The sequence below is a fragment of the Bos javanicus genome, chromosome 6, assembly GCF_032452875.1.
Source record: "Bos javanicus breed banteng chromosome 6, ARS-OSU_banteng_1.0, whole genome shotgun sequence".
NCBI lineage: Eukaryota > Metazoa > Chordata > Mammalia > Artiodactyla > Bovidae > Bos > Bos javanicus.
In genome coordinates, this window is record NC_083873.1 from 70,740,737 (window position 1) to 70,759,898 (window position 19,162).

Consider the following 19,162-nt stretch of genomic DNA (forward strand, 5'->3'; position numbering starts at 1 on the left):
ATCTTCTTACTCCTGGAGTGAACACAGTGCAGGAAAAGCCTTCCCACCCGAGCCTGCCTTGGTTTTTTCCATTTTCCCCTGAGCAGGAAAAAAAAAAAAAAAGAACAATGGAAACTCCCCATTTGTGCCGGTGGAGAGAGAGAGCTATGAATGAAATCCTTCTTTAGTGCTCACAAATCATTCACTCTGCCGTCATCAGAAAACCCAGAGGAGTAAAGAAGGCAGACTCGGCTCCTGTGGCCACCCTGAAGCCAAGGGGCCTCCGGAGCAACAGAGAGGATGTGCTCGCCTCTTCTTCCATGGAACCAGCCCCAGCCATGAAAGCCAAGCAGCCTCTGCTCCACTACGCACGCTGTTTTGCACAGGGATTTGGAAGCAGTACTCCACTTTCCTGGACTGATAGAGCAGGCAGCTGCCTGACATGTATGGTTTGACAGCAGCTAGACATGACTTCCTTCCTCAAAATAGCTCCCTATGCCTGAATTTCCCCCATTAACATAATACCCTTGAGTCTCACAGAATTGTCCTTTAAGAGAACCGTGACAACAATGCAAACTCCCCTAGAAGGCCAATTGTCCACTCGACAGGGGTCAGCAAACTTTTTCTGAAAATGACCAGATGGTAGATATTTTAGGTTATGTGGACCACACGGTCTCCACTGCAACTGCAATATTAACTTCTGCAGAGGTAGTCCCATAGCAGCCCCAGATGGCATGTGAGTGAATGGGCATGGCTGTGTTCCAAGAAACTCCACCAAGCCTGTGGCAGGCTGGACTGGGCCCATTGCACATGACCCATCAGCCCTGCGCGAGGCTGTAAGTCAGTGACCTTACCATATCTCTACCCCCAGAGCCTCTCACATGAGGCATGCAGAATGAAGAGATGCTGCAATGCTGTTTGTTGAAGTAGTTACCAGCTAACAACAGTCCAAGGGAGGCTGTTTGATAGCCAGCATTTCCAGAAGGAGCCTTGCTATAGCAGGGAATATTCAGAGGGCTGAGAATTGAGGAGGGTAGGGCTCTAAAATGAAATTTGCCAACTTAGCAATTTTAACTAAACAGATCTGTTGGTTATAGTCATAAATCTCCAGATTCCATACCTGGATGAGAGCATCACGGATCATGGTCCCCATCTGGGGACGAGCAGAAAGGAAAGATTGGGAGCAAAGGAATCAAATAAGAAACCCTGGGCACAGTCACTCTTTCCAACTTTGGCATTTTTGTTATATTCCTGACTCAGGAATGATGTTTGCTTTTGTCATTCCAGACAATGAGCCAGAGTCCTGTTGTTCTGGCTTAGGTGAACCATAAAGCCCTTTGGAAACAGCTTAGTTCTTCTGTAAGCCAGGACTGCAAGGCAGCGTGCCACTGTCCTTCTTTCCTCCCTCTCTGCAGTTGCATCACTGTGGCAGTCACAGCACCCAAGATCAGTCTATTGACCTCTTTCAAGATGGCAGAAGTGATGACTGTGAAGGTGAGAAATTATTTCAGTACAGGATAATTGCCGTCGTTTTCACTTGACTGCTTTTTGGACTACCATATCGGTTTGGTAGAGCACAGAGCAGTAAAGCCTGAGTTGTGTGTGCTCATTGCAGTTCCAGACTTTCAGGGACCTTGTGTCTGTCAGGATAGGTAAGGTTTGGCCGCAGTAACTTCAAAATTTCAGTTTCTTCACACAACCCACGTTTATTTCTCATGTTACATGTCCAACGTGGTTGTCAGGCAGGCTCTCATTAGTCGTTCAAGGACCCAGATACTCCTGGCTTCACCATCACATGTGTCTTCTTGATCATCTCATCAGGGGAAAGGGCATGGCATATTATGCCCCAGATTCTAAAGCCTCTGCCCAGAAGTGTCATAATCTGTCACATTTCATTGACTGAACAAGTCACATGCTACATGGAACTTCTAAGAGGGGGGTTAAGTGCAATCCTACCATATGCCTGGAAGGATGACACAGTAGTGAGTTAGCCTAATGACTACCAGAGGACCTGAATAAAGGGTTGAGGCATCAGCTTGCATGAGGAATCAAATATCCTCAGGGAAAGACACTTAGCTAGAAGCTGAGTACTGGTTCAGCTTCGGGAACGGGAGTTAATATGAATATTCCAGAGGCAGCACAGGAGAACAACGCTCATTAAGGAAAGGCAATTGCTGAAGGCCAAGTTGAAGTTGAAGCCTGAGGACTGAAGCAGGTATTAAAGATAACTGAGGCTCCACAGTGGGAGAATCGTCAGACTGCCTTCTTCCAGGAAGAAGCAGCCTTTAAAAGAAAAAAAGGCTGAGATAAATGCAATGTGGATATCACTAGATTCAGTATAAAACCAAGGGTTAAGCACAGCAGTAGCTCTGAGAGTGGGTAAAACTACTGACGTGGAAAAGAGTTGACATATTCTGATGCAGAAGGAAATGGAGTGATGAGGAAGATGCTGGTATGTCTGCCCCATCCTGGTTTCCAAGTAAAGCCCTCCAGGCACTACAGTAGCCCTACTGCCCAAGGTAAAACGAACCAGGCCTGGGAGCAAGGCCAGCACAGTTGCGTAGATCGAGCACTGCACGTCTTGAGCTGCTGCCAGCCACACTGTGATTTATGTGAATGCAGTGCCCAGGAGCTGACAGTGAGCAACATGAAGAATCCTGAGTGATAGCCCTGTCTCCACACCCTATAAAAGGCAAGATTTAGACCCCCGCTCTTCACTTCCCACAGCTCCTGCCCGCTTCAGCGTCATTTCCTGTTTCTGGCCTTGTCCTCACCCTTTGACTCTGACAGCAGAGCTAGCTGTTCTGGTTTCAATGGTCAGGGTTTACCAGTGCTTCCCTTACTTGTTCCCCAGAAGTGAGATCACAGAGGGTGAATTCAAGGTCATGCAAAGTATGTCAGCCTAGAGCGAAGTAGAGGAAGTCCGCTGTTTGCAAGCATGTGGACATCCCAAAGTCAGGAGAGGCAAGGATGAGCCTGGAATTCCTATGAGGACGCAAGGAATTAGGTTTTTTGTTTCTGTTCTTGTCAGTCTCCTGGTTCACTGAGGCTGGTGTGCAAGATAACAGAGGTATCTTCAGTGCCTACACAGTGCTCAGTATAAAGCAGGTCCTCATTAAATGTTGGTGGGAAAAAAATCATGAATACATATATTTAAAGAAAATTCAACCTTCTTCTTTCCATAGTCATAAGAATGAAGGGAATTTGACCACAAAACAAGCTACTGAAATGTGAAAAAGTCAACCAACTAAAGTAGAAGGAGAGAAGGTGGGTTTTTTTTTTCTCCTGTAGGAAAGCAAGGTACCATCTAGAACCGAATTGATGCTTGGGGATGGTGTCTTCTAGATAAACACTCACTTGTGAATTGGTCCTTACAATTTCAGTCCTAAGATGTTCAGGGGTGGAGTGAGTTTCAGTTCTTTAAATGCTTGTAAAAACACCAAGCAGGGTTAGTGCTGTGTCTGGTATTAGCACAAAACATTGAAGGTATTATCACCTTGAAAACTAGCACCAAACATCAACAGTGTTGCCATAACAATATTGAACAAATAGAAAATTGCTTTAGTCCTTGGTCATTTTGAGGGAAAGCAATGTATTTACATACTTCTCCTTAGAGAAGCACAAATATAGGTGATAATTGAACGTGCATGGGTGTGGAATAACCATTTTTCATGAAATCATGATGCTCAGCAAAATAAATACTGAGACTGAAGCCAAGTCAATCTTAGGCAAACATTTGCCTCTGAATGCACGTGTGACCTCCCCTCCCATTGTCCTTCCCCATTTTACTTTCTGACACAGACATGTGTCTCTGTCAAGTTTTCTGGTGAAAACTTGACTCACATCAATAACGGTGAAAACTCAGCTCAGCATCAACAAGGCTCTGGCTTCATAAATATCTGTCCTCAAATAAACAGAAAATCTCATTTAGAAACAAAAAAAGAAAGTAGGGAAGATGGTAAAGGACAGGACAGAGGGTGAAATCTGACTTGATTTATTGGATGCTATTATCCAACAGCTTATTCTCTGCCAACATGTGTACTGGCCATCAAAAAACCCATGCTTAACGAAGATTTTCATCAACGCATTTGCATAATGCCTTATTTACATGCATAGAATTCCACATAGCATTGCTTCTGACCAAGGGACTCAGGTCTTAGAGAAAAAGATGTTGAATGGGGTTCACACCATGAAATTCCCTGGGCTCACCACATATCAGGGGCTTCCCTTGTGGCTCAAGTGGTAAAGAATCTGCCTGCAATGCGGGAGACCTAGGTTCGATCCCTGGGTTGAGAAGATCCCCTGGAGAAGGGAAAGGCTACTCACTCCAGTATTCTGGCCTAGAGAATTTCAGGGACTGTATAATCCATGGGGTCACAAAGAGTCAGACACGACTCGACATTCACCATGTACCCCATCACCCAGGAGCAGCTGGCCTTGTAGAAGGCAGAATTGGCTGTGGAAGACTCAGTTACAGCCCAATTTGGGAGAATCACCTGAAGGTCAGAGTTCTAATTAATAGGATGCCACATATGCTTTGCGGAGAAGGCAATGGCAACCCACTCCAGTACTCTTACCTGGAAAATCCCATGGATGGAGGAGCCTGGTAGGCTGCAGTCCATGGGGTCGCTAGGAGTCGGACACGACTGAGCGACTTCACTTTCACTTTTCACTTTCATGCATTGGAGAAGGAAATGGCAACCCACTCCAGTGTTCTTGCCTGGAGAATCCCAGGGACGGGGAACCTGGTGGGCTGCCGTCTATGGGGTCGTACAGAGTCGGACACGACTGAAGTGACTTAGCTGCAGCAGCACATATGCTTTGAATCAGTTGCCAATACATTTCTCCCAAAGCCATAGGTCCAGGATCAAGGATAAAAGTGGGAGTGGCTTTTCTCACTATGTCACCGAATATCCACTCACAGCATATTTGCTTTCCGTGCCTGCAACTCTGGGCTCTTCTGTCTCTGAGGTCCAATTTCATACGGAGAAAAGCTTCCATCAGGTGACATGGAACTGCTGCACTGATGTGAAAGCCATGACTGCCAACCGGTGCTCCCCTTCCTGCTGAACTTGCTAGGGGAGAAGGGGTTTCTGTACTGGTGGATCCTCATTATGTACTGAGGGACATCAGTTTCCTATTATACAAGACCGTTCTCTAGAACTAAGGGATTCTCCAGGGAATTACATAGTACATCAGCTAGAATCTGATTTTGGAAGTGGCTGTTTTATGTACGTGCATGCTAAGTAGCTTCAGTTGTGTCTGACTCTTTGCAACCCTATGGACTGTAGCCCACCAGGCTCCTCTGTCCATGGGATTCTTTAGGTCAGAATACTGGAGTGAGTTGCCATTTCCTTCTCCAGGGGATCTTCCTGACCCAGGGATCCAATCTGCATCTCTTATGTTTCCTACAGTGGCAGACAAGTCCTTTCCTTCTAGCGCCACCTGGGAAGTCCCTATTACATAGTTCATGCTAAGTTGCTTTAGTCGTGTCCAACTCTTTGCAACACTATGGACTGTAGCCGACCAGGTTCCTCTGTCCATGGGATTCTCCAGGCAAGAATACTAGAGTGGGTTGCCATTCCCTTCTCCAGGGGCTTCCCAACCCAGGGATCAAACCTGGGTGTCTTACATCTCCTGCATTGGCAGGCAGGTTCTTTACCACTAGTGACACTTGGGGAAAACCCATTATATAGTACACCCATGTCCATACTAAAAGGTAATGAACATGATATCATCTACAGCCAAACCAAGAAGCTATCATTTTTGTATGGAACTTTAAACATGTAGGAAAAGTGTGTACCTTAGCTGAATAGCCAAGGGAGTGATCCACGCTCCAAAACTACCTTTCTATGTCCCTTGGACTGCAAGGAGATCCAACCAGTCCATTCTGAAGGAGATCAGCCCTGGGATTTCTTTGGAAGGAATGATGCTAAAGCTGAAACTCCAGTACTTTGGCTACCTCATGCGAAGAGTTGACTCATTGGAAAAGACTCTGATGCTGGGAGGGATTGGGGGCAGGAGGAGAAGGGGATGACAGAGGATGAGATGGCTGGATGGCATCACTGACTTGATGGACGTGAGTCTGGGTGAACTCCGGGAGTTGGTGATGGACAGGGAGGCCTGGTGTGCTGCGATTCATGGGGTGTCAAAGAGTCGGACACGACTGAGTCACTGAACTGAACTGAACTGAACTGATGTTCCGCTCAGTGATGTGAGGACTGACCCCTCTCTTTTGACAGTTGGCTCCTGGTTGTGCCCTGCCTGTAGGGGGCACTAGCGAGATACCAAAAGGCTGGAATTGGGGTAGGGTGGAGACCTGCTGCTCTTAGGAACTTTGCCTCACAGGGACCCTTCACCTTGGCATTGACGAGGTCCATCCAGTGTCAGAGTTGCTTAAAGCAGCTTCCTTTCACCCTCTTAGGAGTACAGGCATAACCAAGTCCCTTCCCTGGAGCATCTAGGTTTTGATAATCCCACCTCCTCCTCTGTTTCCTCAACCCCAAGAGCAGTTGCTACTCTCACCGGTAATGATGTTGATCACCTCGGTTGTCCCCTTTTTGCTCCCTCAGCCCTCTCACACCTGTGTGATCAATTCTCCATCTTCAATTCTTTCTGTTGAAATTTCAAATGTGGTTTTTGTTTTCCTGCATAGACCCTGACTGATATCCAGCCTTAGAATGACGTTCAAGATTAGGCGGCATTTCAGTTATTATCCATTTTTTCAGAAAGATTCATTGGAACACTCAATCACAAAAAAGGGGGGGGGTTAAGTAATTTAATATGGAATTAGTATTTTTCAAGACTACTATCCAAATAGGAATGGGGAGATTCCTGTGAATTCCTGCTGGAAAACAAATTCATTTTATTAAAAGGTTTTCCTCTTTGTATTTGGAGATTAAAGAAATGATAGAATTTATAATTCCATTAAACAAACAATTTCACTTATTTTTGATAAATTGCACTACGTGTGGTTTAATTACTGTGTCCAGAATAGCATTTCACATCTGTGGCCCCAAAAGCTGTTATTGCTGTGGACCTGCGGGACAAAGAAATAGAGCCCTCCTGTGGCCAATTTAAGTACTACAACCCCTTGCAGTTCAACGTTGATAGTATTAACATCTTGATCTTTCGTATTAACATTTCTGATCTTTGAACAGAAAAATATCATACAAATCCTGCCCTGCATTTCTAAGAAACAGAATAGAAGCTTACTATCCATAGAAATAATACCTGTGTTTCTTGGCACTACACAAATATAAAACATAAACTGTGTAATCAAGGCCATATTAAATGCCCAATTTTTGAAGGCGTAAGTAGAGGGAGTGAGAACAGGTCTGGGAACAAAAGAGCTACTTAGACCCTGTACGTGGCAGAGGTCTTAACACAAACACAGTGATTTACTTCGAAATTGGTTATACACACAAGTAAGGGCACCACAAAGAAGAAAACTCAATAAATGCTGCAAGAGTTTTTGATGTGCAGATGCAATGAAATATGTACATTATTATCTTTTGTGGCAGAGACAAGGGAGCCCAGTGAAGAGGAGTGGTAGAGACCTCTCAGGGCAAGCCGGAGAGAGATGGAACATGGAAGGGGGGAGCATTTATGCTTTGCAGTTGGATGGCACTGGGTTCTAATGGCATTTTAGCACATCTCTTGCCTGGAAAATCCCATGGATGGAGGAGCCTGGTGGGCTGCAGCCCATGGTGTTGCAAAGAGTTGGACACAACTGAGTGACTTCACTTTCACTTTTCACTTTCATGCGTTGAAGGAAATGGCCACCCACTCCAGTGTTCTTGCCTGGAGAATCCCAGGGACAGGGGAGCCTGGTGGGCTGCCATCTATGGGGTCGCACAGAGTCGGACACGACTGACGCAACTTAGCAGCAGCAGCAGCAGCAGCTGTGTGACTTAGGGCAAGTTGTCCAACCTCTCTGATTCTCAGTTTCCCATCTGTAAAGTGGATGTAACAATATCTGCTTCAAGACAATGTATAGTGTCATGGGGCAGGGAATATGTTTCTGAGCCAAGCTCCCAGGCTTGAAATCCTGACCCTGCCACTTATAGTGTGACTTTAGGCAAGTTATTTAACCTCTCTGTGCCTAATCTATAAAACAGGACGAAGTAGTACTGACCTTGCAGGGTTTTTTGAAGATTAAATGACTCAATATACACAAAACACTTAGATCAGGCATCGTGGATGAATTTTCCAGTGTTACTACTATTTAAAGTACCTTAGGATGCCTTCCACATGTTAAAAAGTAAGTGTTAGCCTTATTATTTGCTGTAAGTCATCATGGACAATTTACTTGTTATCTATTCCTTATCTGCTTCTTTCTCTATTAAGTAGAGTCAAGTGAAATTGCCATTTTTATAGGTGAAGAATACTTGAATGCAATATTTTCTTGGTTTGATGGAATACAGACCAGCGCTTATCACCAGGTCACACTCAGGGTTATTGGCAAGAGCTTAAGATGAAGGAATAAAGTAGAGCTTTCTGTCCACATTTATGCCACTGAGCCCAGAAGCCCCTTCCCTGCCTGTGATGACAAATCCCTTGAGCAGAATTAGTGGGGCTTTGTCCCCCCCGCCCCAGTTCCTCTGCTAGTGCAGGAAAGGAGGAGAAGGAAGTGATGATTGGGGTATCTGTACCAATCTTACAGTCTGGCAAGGAAAGCAGAATCCACCCCAGGTAGTTTTTATAGAGGGTACTTAATATGGAGAACTAGTTACAAAGGTGTCAGAAAAGTTTAAAAGCCACATAGGAGACACTGAAGCAACCCAGAGATGAGCAACAGTGGGGAGTAGCTACCACTTTGACTGCTGGAGGGGAAAAGGGCAAAGGGGGCATCAGAGCCAGAGCAGGGCCCCTGGCAAGAGAGGGAGCCATGAAGAGCTGCCCGGCCACTCCTAGAGCTGCCCCCACAAGCAGAGAGGGGGAGGGAGGTCTCTCTTCCTTCTGCTCCCTGGTCTCTGGCCAGTGCCTCCCTTGGGCTGAGCTCGTCCTTCTCTGTTGGCAAAGGGGCATGGGGTTTGCAGGCATTAGCTCCTTGAATACAGAGAAGAGCAGGGTAAAAGAGAAATGGACTTGCCAGCAAAGAGGCAAATGCCTGTCTGGAGAAGCAGAAGTTGAAAGGAAGAAGGGGAAAGACTGGAAGGTGGCGGCAGCAGAACATAAAGTCCAGCCTCCTGTTTCTGGCGCTTCAGCATCTTCTCAATCCAGTGGAGGTAGAATCCAGACACTTTGCTACTTTAGCCAGGCCCTTTCAAATAAAAACTGCAGGAACCACCAGAATCCGTCTCAGGTGACTTGATAAGATGGGGAGGGGTACAGGCAACTGGGCAGGAGCCTTCTGGTTGACTTATGACCTCCAGGCAGAGAGGTTTAAAGACCTGCACTGCATATTCTTGGCCTCCACCCTTTTCTCCTGATGCCAAGTCCAGCGGCCAGGGAAACAGACTTCAGGAGGAGAAGCCTCACCTTGGAAGTTGTCTCCTCTAAAAGTACAGAAATCAGACAACAGGATGCGATGTGGGTAGCCTGGATTGAATACTAGAACAGAAAGGGGCACTCATGGAGAAACTGGGTAAAGTTTTATTTAGTCAATAGGATTGCTAATTTCTTAGTTTTGACAAATGTACTATGAGTGGGCTTCCCAGGGGCGCTAGAAATAAAGAACCCGCCTGCTAATGCAGGAGACATAAGAGACAAGGATTTCATCCCTGGGCCAGGAAGAGCCCCTGGAGGAGGACATGGCAACCCACTCCAGTATTCTTGCCTGGAGAATCCCATGGACAGAGGAGCCTGGCAGGATACAATCATAGGGTCGCAAAGAGTCGGACATGGCTGAAGTCACTTAGCACACATGTACACGCTATGAATATGTTAGATGTTAACACATTATGGACTGGGCAGGGTCGGGGGGAGGGGTTAGCAGAAACTAATACCTGCGTCTGGCAATTTGTTATGTAAGTAAACGTTGAAGTGTCCCCAGTCGGTAATGTTCTGGAAACAAAAGATGTATTTATAATATGTAACGTTCTGTACTATTTTCTCTTCTGTAGATCTAAATTTATTTTAAAAGAAAGCCCACAAGATTTCTGTGACCTCCTCCAGAAAGGCTTCTTCCTTTAGCTTCAGTGGGCAGCTTCAGCTGACACAGCACCACTGAAGCACCACCAAGGAGAAGATGCTTCCCCCACAAACCCACAAAACACCAGTAAACACATTCAGGAGAGTGTCAGGAAGCTCATATCCAGAAAGACTTCCGCAGGATTTTTCATACTAGTAAAAAGCATGAATGCATAACAGTATCCTAAGTACAAGGAGCACGGTTAACTCGTGTTGTGACCACAGCCACTCTGTCATTCTCATTGATGGGGTTTGTGTTATACCCCCTTTGGTTAAGCCAATGAACTGGGTGATGTTCAAACTTAATGGACAAAGTTCATGCTCCGAGTGTGTGTTAGTCAGTGGTGTTCAACTCTTTGCAAGCCCGTGGACTGTAGCCTGCCAGACTCTTCTGTCCATGGGACTCTCCAGGCAAGAATACTGGAGTGAGTTGCCATTCCCTTCTCCATTCATGCTCTAAAGAAGTTCTTAACCCAAGCCCAGTCATGGTACTGGGTTATCTACAAATGAATTGACCTTGTATAGACACATTCATCTTTTAAAGTCACTTGAATAACTTTTAGAAAAAGCAGAGCATAGCTATACACACATACATACACACATGACCAGTTTAGGAAGCAATCTGACTCAATAGCACAGAAGTGTGAATTGATTTTTTTTTCCAGCTTTTTTCCCATTGTCTTCTATCAAAGTCCCCGTTTTCCCACTGGGTGGTGGCTCCCTTTAAGGCATCTCAGTCCAATCCTATAACTTTTAATTCACTTTTGGTAATTATAACAGTCTCATTCTAGTTACCAAGACTTAGTTCTGTTCATTTTAAATTTTCAATGTTGTATATTTAATTCAAAGTGGCCCCTCCCAACATAGGTGGCTGCGGCTAGTTCTGATGGGGTCTTTCCCCCTCTGTCCTCTTTCTGATAGTTACTCCTCTGACATTGATCTGAGGGTGGGGACTGGGGAAAGTCTCCCTTTGGGACTGGTTATGATAAAATATATTTAGCCTCTTTCCTGTAAACTCCTGGCCACTAATCTATCTTGTAAACTGTATACTCCATTGTGGTTGCAGATGGAAACTCTAACAGTATCTAATAAAGAGACACTTGATTCCATTGACTTCTGATCCATGAGTACTAGCCCCAAATCTGCGTCCCCCTGATAGAATGTACTTCTTTGCTCATCACTCTGGCACTTCCTGGCAAGCCTGGGGCCCTGGATCTGATACACAGTCTGCAGCCTTAATCCACAGGCTCAGTACATCTTCTGGGCCCCTCAGAGACCAGCCAGGAGTGGTCTTTGGTCCTTCGTCTCTGTGTGGCTGTGCTCTGCTCAGGTCAGGTGTACTAGGTCAGGAAGCTTTGGCACTGCTAACCAGGACAGGGAAGGTCACCGCTTCTTACAGAACTCACAATTCTGTAATTAATTTGGGGGGTTTCTATCTCTGATCTTTGCAGACAAGATCCAGCCATGCTCATCCTCGTCCCCCTGCCCCCCAGAAGAAGGCAGAGATGAGGAAATGGCCTCTCTGTCTTGTGTACCACCTCGACCTCCAGCTTCCATCTCGCAACAGTATAGGACCTAACTCTGATTAGCATTGCTTGCCCCTGGAACTACAGACTGTAATACCAAGAATGATCTCTTATTGGTGCACTGGGACGACCCAGAGGGAGGGTATGGGGAGGGAGGAGGGAGGAGGGCTCACGATGGGGAACACAGGTATACCTGTAGCGGATTCATTTCGATATTTGGCAAAACTAATACAATATTGTAAAGTTTAAAAATAAAATAAAAAAAAATAAACTTGGCCCTAGAAAATTTGGAGGTTTCTCACACCGTGAGACCATCTTCCCTGTGTGTAAGGTCCAGAGCAGAACAAGAGCTCAGTTACAACCTCCCCGCAGACCCCTGGGCACATACACATAAATACATTCCTACTGGAAGCAGCTGCCCAGTCCAGAGGACTCACCTCTACGGCTCCAAGGACGTATCCTTTGAGATGCACAGTGGATGCTATAGATCTGTCCCACCTTGACATTCCTTTGAACTTTGTGAATTATTTTTTACTCTTTTAACACAGTACTGGCAGGGGACTTGAGAGGCAAAAATTATCAGGGACTGTTTCAAAGCTCCATCCATACAAAATCTGGAGGATGGGGGAGGTGCCTCCCCGTGGACCACTCTTCGAGGGAGAGCTGTCCATATCAAAGGAGCAAGTACTTGGCCAAACTTACCTCAAACCACAACTTCACACTGGCTGGCTGGAGTGTCCCCACAGGACTTACTTCCCTCCTGTCTCTATTCAAAGGCCACTTGTACTGATGATTTAACAATGAATATCTCCCTGCTGCGTGCTTCTGAGCTTAGACGGTGTTGAAAGGGCATCGCTGCCCACTTCTTTCCCTTTGTATTGCTCTTCCGAGGGATGTAACCAGGATGGAGAAACGGGAGTCAAGAGGTAGAAGGGTTCTCTCTAAGTAAATGTTTACAGCACTGCCTACATTTTGCTTTTAGAAGCATCGGCTGATGGCCTACTAAATGCCAAGTGTAAAGTAGGTACTGAGAGATGAAGATGAGGGAGGCATGGTCCCTGAGTTCCCAGTGCTCAGAGGCTGGCAGGGGAGACAGCCAACTGTAAGTGCGAGGGTGACGTGTCTCCAGGGTCAAGGGGAGGGATTCATCTGTTCTGGGTGCCAAGGTAAGGTTACAGAGACGGAGTGACCCAGGAGCTGGGTCTAGAAGGGTAAGAAGCTGAGGGTGGAGGTGGAGGGAGGCAGCAGCTAAACAAGGTCAGAGCTTGTGGCCTGCCTAGTGCTGGGCCTCTCAGCGGTGCCAGAGCCCCGAGTGCAGGCTTTGAGGGTGGTTTCCCTGGTAACCACACGGCAGTAGATCCTGAAGGATACCCCTGCTGTCTTGCGTCCAGGAGTGTGATAAAAACAGAATTGCCCGCAGCAAGTCTTTGGTGGTAGTATTTTCACCAAGCACTTTCTCATATGCCATGGAGTCCGCTAAGCAGGCTACATGCTGCAAACCTCACTGAATCTTTACAACCACCCTGCGAGCTGGTATGATGCGCCTATACCCTATTTTGCAGAGGAGGAGATAGGTTTAGCAGTATCAATAATTCTTTTGAAAAAGCACATAGCAAATAAGCAACAGAGCCAGGTTTTGAGCTCGGGTGACTATGACTCCAAATCTCCTATTCTTAACCCCCTCTCCTTCCTAAGAGGAACTTAGGAATCTCCTTCCTAAGATTCAGAATGTTCACAATGGAGTCCCTCCATGTGCTGGGTTCAGGGTATTTAATACAGACCATGAGAGCCAGGGCGTGCCCTCGAGGAGTGTGCACCCTATGGAATGAAAAACAGGTGAGCAGCCAATCGCAGCCCACAGTGGCAAGAGCTACGATATGTACCTACAACCTTAAAAAGTAAAAAGATGGGGCAGCCACCCAGCAGAGAGCTCCAGTGATGAGTCCATGTGTGTGATTTATCTCAGTTTTAGAGTCCAAATGGTACTTTAGTGTCTCCAGTTCCGTTCAGTTGCTCAGTCGTGTCTGACCCTTTGCAACCCCATGGACTGCAGCACCCAGGGATCGAACCCAAGTCTCTTTCATTGTAGGCATATTCTTTACCAGCTGAGCCACAAGGAAAGCCCTTAGTGACTCCAGGACTCCGACTAATCAGGATCAGGTAATTTTACCCAATATTACACGAGGGATTAATCACCTTAGGCTTGGATAAGGAGTGTCTCTCCTAAGAAATAGGAAGATTAAAGTTTTTAATTTGGGAGAATAACAGGAACTTATCACACATTGGCAAGAGGTCTCCAGGAAGGAGATGTGGATTCCCTTAAGGGAGAGCTCCCACTTTGCCAGGCTCCCCCATTTCTATTCCTCTTGTAGTTTGCTACTCTGGTCCCTGCTGTAAATGACTTTTAAAAGACAGTCAGGGCTAATGTTCATTGCAGCACTGTTTATAATAGCCAGGACATGGAAGCAACCTAGATGTCCATCAGCAGATGAATGGATAAGAAAGCTGTGGTACATATACACAATGGAGTATTACTCAGCCATTAAAAAGAATACATTTGAATCAGTTCTAATGAGGTGGATGAAACTGGAGCCTATTATACAGAGTGAAGTAAGCCAGAAAGAAAAACACCAATACAGTATGCTAACGCATATATATGGAATTTAGAAAGATGGTAACGATAACCCTGTATGCGAGACAGCAAAAGAGACACAGATGTATAGAACAGTCTTTTGGACTCTGTGGGAGAGGGAGAGGGTTGGATGATTTGGGAGAATGGCATTGAAACACGTATAATATCATATATGAAATGAATTGCCGGTCCAGGTTCAATGCGGGATACAGGATGCTTGGGGCTGGTGCACTGGGATGACCCAGAGGCATGGTATGAGGAGGGAGGTGGGAGGGGGTTCAGGATGGGGAGCACGTGTATACCTGTGGTGGATTCATGTTGATGTATGGCAAAACCAATACAGTATTGTAAAGTAATTAGCATCTAATTAAAATAAATAAATTTATATTTAAAAAATAAAGACAGTGAGGGCTGATTAAGACTGTAGTATAAGAGAAAAACAGTTATGTTCCACCTTGTAAAGTTAACTAGACAGAGCAGGGAATCTGATATTGAAAGGCAGATGTAGCCTGTCATCAGAGCTTCATTCACCTTTAAATTCAAGATTTTGCCCTCAAATCAGGATTTTTATTATCTTGTCAAGATCTTACCTAGAGCTGTTAGTTTTGTTTGGTTCAGCTATTTTAGGATAGAATGCTTTACTGAGCTTTATTGAGTGCAGAAGAAAGGTGAGAGTTACAAGAAAAAAAGCCTCACTCTTGAATCTTAGAAAACCTCATTCATTCAACAGATTCAGAATGTTCATAATGGAGTCCCTCCATGTGCTGGGTTCAGGGTATACAATAGAGACCATGAGACCCAGTGCTTGCCCTCGAGGAGTGTGCACCCTATGGAATGAAAAACAGTTGAGCAGCCAATCGCAGCCCACAGTGACAAGAGCTATGATATGTACATATAGTCTTAAAAAGTAAAAAGATGGGGCAGCCACCCAGCAGAGAATGAAGTTGAAGAAAAGTCATAGAAGGCTGCTTGGAAGTGGTGAAATCTGAGTCTTGAAAGATCAATCTTCAGGAGCATTTAACTCATGTTTTAAAGTCAAATCCTCACTTAAAACCAATAAACCAAATCATGAGGTCGTGCACTCACTGGACAATAAAAACGTATGCAATATTGACAGCCCACCATCCGTATTGTGGGAAAATTCACTTCCAAAGCAAAGATGAAAAGGAACAATCAATACAGCAGAACACACAATAAAATCTACCCTCATTCTAGCTGATGAACAAAGCTTAAAATTAGTGATCTTTTCTAGGACAGCAGTAATTTCAAAGTTAGACGCTAGGTGGTGATCTTAGCACAGTTTGCTGTCCTTGACATTGCCTGGAGAGAGCCAGTTAGGGAAGGTTCACCCTTTCTAGGAAAAACAAAACTCTGAATACAGCCATCATGAAAGTGAGTTGATTGAAGGGGATAATAGCTTTCATGGTATCTTTTCCCTATAACAAACAATATATATCTTCGGTTTACAGCAAATGTTTTCTTGTAGACAGTCACATCTACAGTGATGAGGACCAGTGGAAGGACACTCTCCCAGGTCCCTTCAGCCCAGTTGTTTTATAAAGGTAGCGATGCCTTTGGACAATGGAGTCGGGAGTTCATATTCAAGAGTCTCCCCAAGCAACCTTAACCTTGCACTCAACTTCATAGTCTCTAAGGAGAGGCTTGCAACCTGGAAGAAGTTGTTAAAAAAAGTCAACACCCAAATCACTAGATCTGAGCCTTGGTACAGAATGCCTGCCTCCCTCTCTGTTAATAGAAGAATGCTATACTAGAGGATTAGAGGTACTATGGAAAGCACGTTAAGCTCCTTGAATTAAAGGAATTATGAGAATACCAGATGTTAGCAATAAGTCTCAAAGATGACAAAGATAAGGGGAAACCTTAACTCTTAGAGCCATAAAATAGCAAGAAGTTGATACCACAGGCAAAAAAGAAAAATGAAGGAAATAGTTACAACTGAAAGTATTTTAGGTAAACAGGTAAATTATGGGGGAGAGGAATGTAGATTTCATTTATTATATGCAAAAGGAGTGGAAAAAATTTTTGAGATTGAACACCAGAAGTCAGCAAGACACTAGGCAGAGAATAAAAAAGGAAAAAAATGATTTATTGTTGATAATATTGTAAGCAAGCAGGTTATTTATATCTGGTTTCCAAGCGCTGACCTAAGAACTTGACCCATGCTAAGGGTTCACTGGTCTATGAGGAAAAGAGGAAAGAAGGACACTGTAAAAATATTTCAAGAAGTTAAACATGTTAAATTCTTTAAAATTTGCTTTTATCCTTAGATTAGATTTCTACCCTTCTAAAATTGAAGAAAAGCCTTCCTTCTGTGAAGTGGTCACCATAGAGCTGTTTGTGGGTCATTTTGCTGTTTTGTTGTGAGTCCTGACACCTCCAATCCGTGGCACCATTGTGTGGGTCCTGAAATGTGTTTTTTGGAGACTGACGCTGGTGTAAGGAATCCAGAAGTCTGAAAACTACAGAATCAACAACCCATTTAAGAGAGCAATAGTCAGCCAGGTGTTAATCACTTACTCATTCAACAAGTTTTTGCTGAACCCCTCCCGTGGGCCAGGCCCTCGTGTTGGGTCATGGGTGGTGATCCATGAGCCAGACGAGACCCCATCCATCTCTGACACCCATCGTGCAGGGGTGGGTGAGGCGTGAAGAGTCTGGTGGGAGGTGTCATATTTAGGATGGTGGCCTTTTAGTCAAGTAGTTGCACAGGGAAGAATTTTTAACATCTTACATAAAATTGAGCACTGTATTTCATTAAAGCTAGCTGGGAGTATTTCTTTCCTGTAACAGTAGGGTAAGTGAATGTTACTAGGGAGTTACTTAAGAAGTATCTCCATCTCCACTCTGAGAGTTGCCATGCTCTCTCTCCAATTCTGCCTGCTCCCTATGCAGAGTATGCCGTAAAGGAATCCGACTGAAGACAGAGGCCCAGAGGTTCTCAAACTGAGTATCCATATCTATCCTGAAAAGGTAGACTAGGTAGGTATGGGCATGGACAAGATATTTCTCACCATGTCATGGCAAAAAGCAAAGTCTGTTTAAGGGATCCACGGTTACTCCCTTTCTGATATGTACAGGCGTCCCTTAAGGGCATTTTGAGACTCTTGGGAACATTGACTTATATTTGGAATTGATCCCAGCTACAGTCTGGGTCTCCAGTCCTCAATGGTCAAGTCAGCAGGAGAATTTTCGATGGAGGAGATTGAAAGCGCCTGATAGTGAGTACGCTGGTTTCCATGGTGACATGCTGAGTACTTACTGCTCCTTAAAGACCAGCAACATGAATAATTTAAATTATTTATTAAGGACTGCCTAGCCTAGAATATAGGGATCTGGGTTAAGAAAAAATTTAAAGCCTCTGCTTCTAGAACAAAAGTGATAAATAAAGATACCTAAAAGGAGGCTTAAAAGTAGTATTTAGAAGTGGTTTCCTTTATAGAAAAGTCAAAACATACAGAGATTGGCTATAAACATTTACATATCAGAGAATTGTTTCAATGCATTACCTTAAGCTTTACAAGGTTTTCAGGCCCTTTAGGGAAACGTTTCAGTTCAGGTACAACCTTACAAATTATTTTACTACCGCTTAGTTCCCTTAACTATGCACCTGTGGGTCTTACTTTACATTTTTAGTTCACTTGGAATTATTATATCTGCAGTATACCCCTCAGCCCAAATATATCTGGCCAGTTTGGGCCCCTTCAAACCAGTGTGGCTGCCAGCACCATGGGTGGTGGATGGTGAGTGCCCTCTCCATTGCACGGCATCTGCAGACTTGGTCCAGAGGTGTCTTTCCTGTATTTCTCGACACTCTGGCTTGATCTCATAGGTTCACTTTGCACATATCTTTATTCCCAACTGTGAAGAAACCACGATGCTTCAGGCACATGACTAGGTAAACAGAATTCCCACCCTGCTCATCCACCTCTGGCCACCTGGTCTCTGCACTGCTCTTCTGGCTGGGCTTTTCCATGGATAGAAGAAATGTGTGCTCAGTCATGTCTGACTCTCAGCGGCCCCATGAACTGTAGCCCGCCAGGCTCCTCTGTCCATGGAATTTTCCAAGTAAGAATACTGGAATGGGTTGCCATTCCCTTCTCCAGGGGCTCTTCCTGACCCGAGGACTGAACCCACATCTATTGCATCTCATGCATTGGCAAGCAGATTTTTACCATCTGCATCACCTGGGAAGCCCATGGATAGATCTCCCGCAAATACCCCTCTTTCAATGATCTCTCCAACAGGCAATTTTCTTGAGGCCAGCCTTGTATGATAAGGCCTTGGATCACCCTCTTTGAGGACCACCCTTGAGACAGCCTCACCAGACACCAACTGGCTCAGCAGGAGGGCCTGGATCAGAGTCACCTTCCCCTTTCATTGCTTCCTGACTCCCTCCCTCCCTCCCTTCTTTTGTAAATTCCACATTAGATCTCAAATCCAAATCCTCAGCTCATGATGTCTCATCACCATCTATCTATGCAAGGCTTGTTTCCATACCTTTCTGGTATGTACAAAATTATGTATTTCCTGTGGAAAAAAAAATACTGTTGTCTCCTATGCAGGTATTTTCAATGTACACAAAGTTGTGTACACAAATTCAACGTACATGCATATTTGTGTATTCAACGTACACAAATCGTATTGCACTGTACACCTCAGTCTGTTTCTCGCTTTTTCTCTCAGCATTCTGATTCAAAGTTCTCTTTATGTTGCTAATCATATATAAAGCCTTGGCTAACCGCTGCTTACTCCCTAGAGAATATCCACTACAAGGGCTTCTCCATTCTCTTAGTGAGGGACCCCAGATGGCCTCTACCTGAAGGTGAGAAACAGCGAACATCTTCATATACATCCCCTTAAGGACCTTTGT

General features: G+C 44.9%; 1 pseudogene; it reads left to right on the plus strand.

The window, feature by feature from the left end:
- The first annotated feature begins 729 nt into the window (after positions 1 to 729).
- Positions 730 to 19,162, plus strand: part of LOC133249154 (mitochondrial-processing peptidase subunit beta-like) — a 57,238-nt pseudogene continuing 38,805 nt past the window's right edge.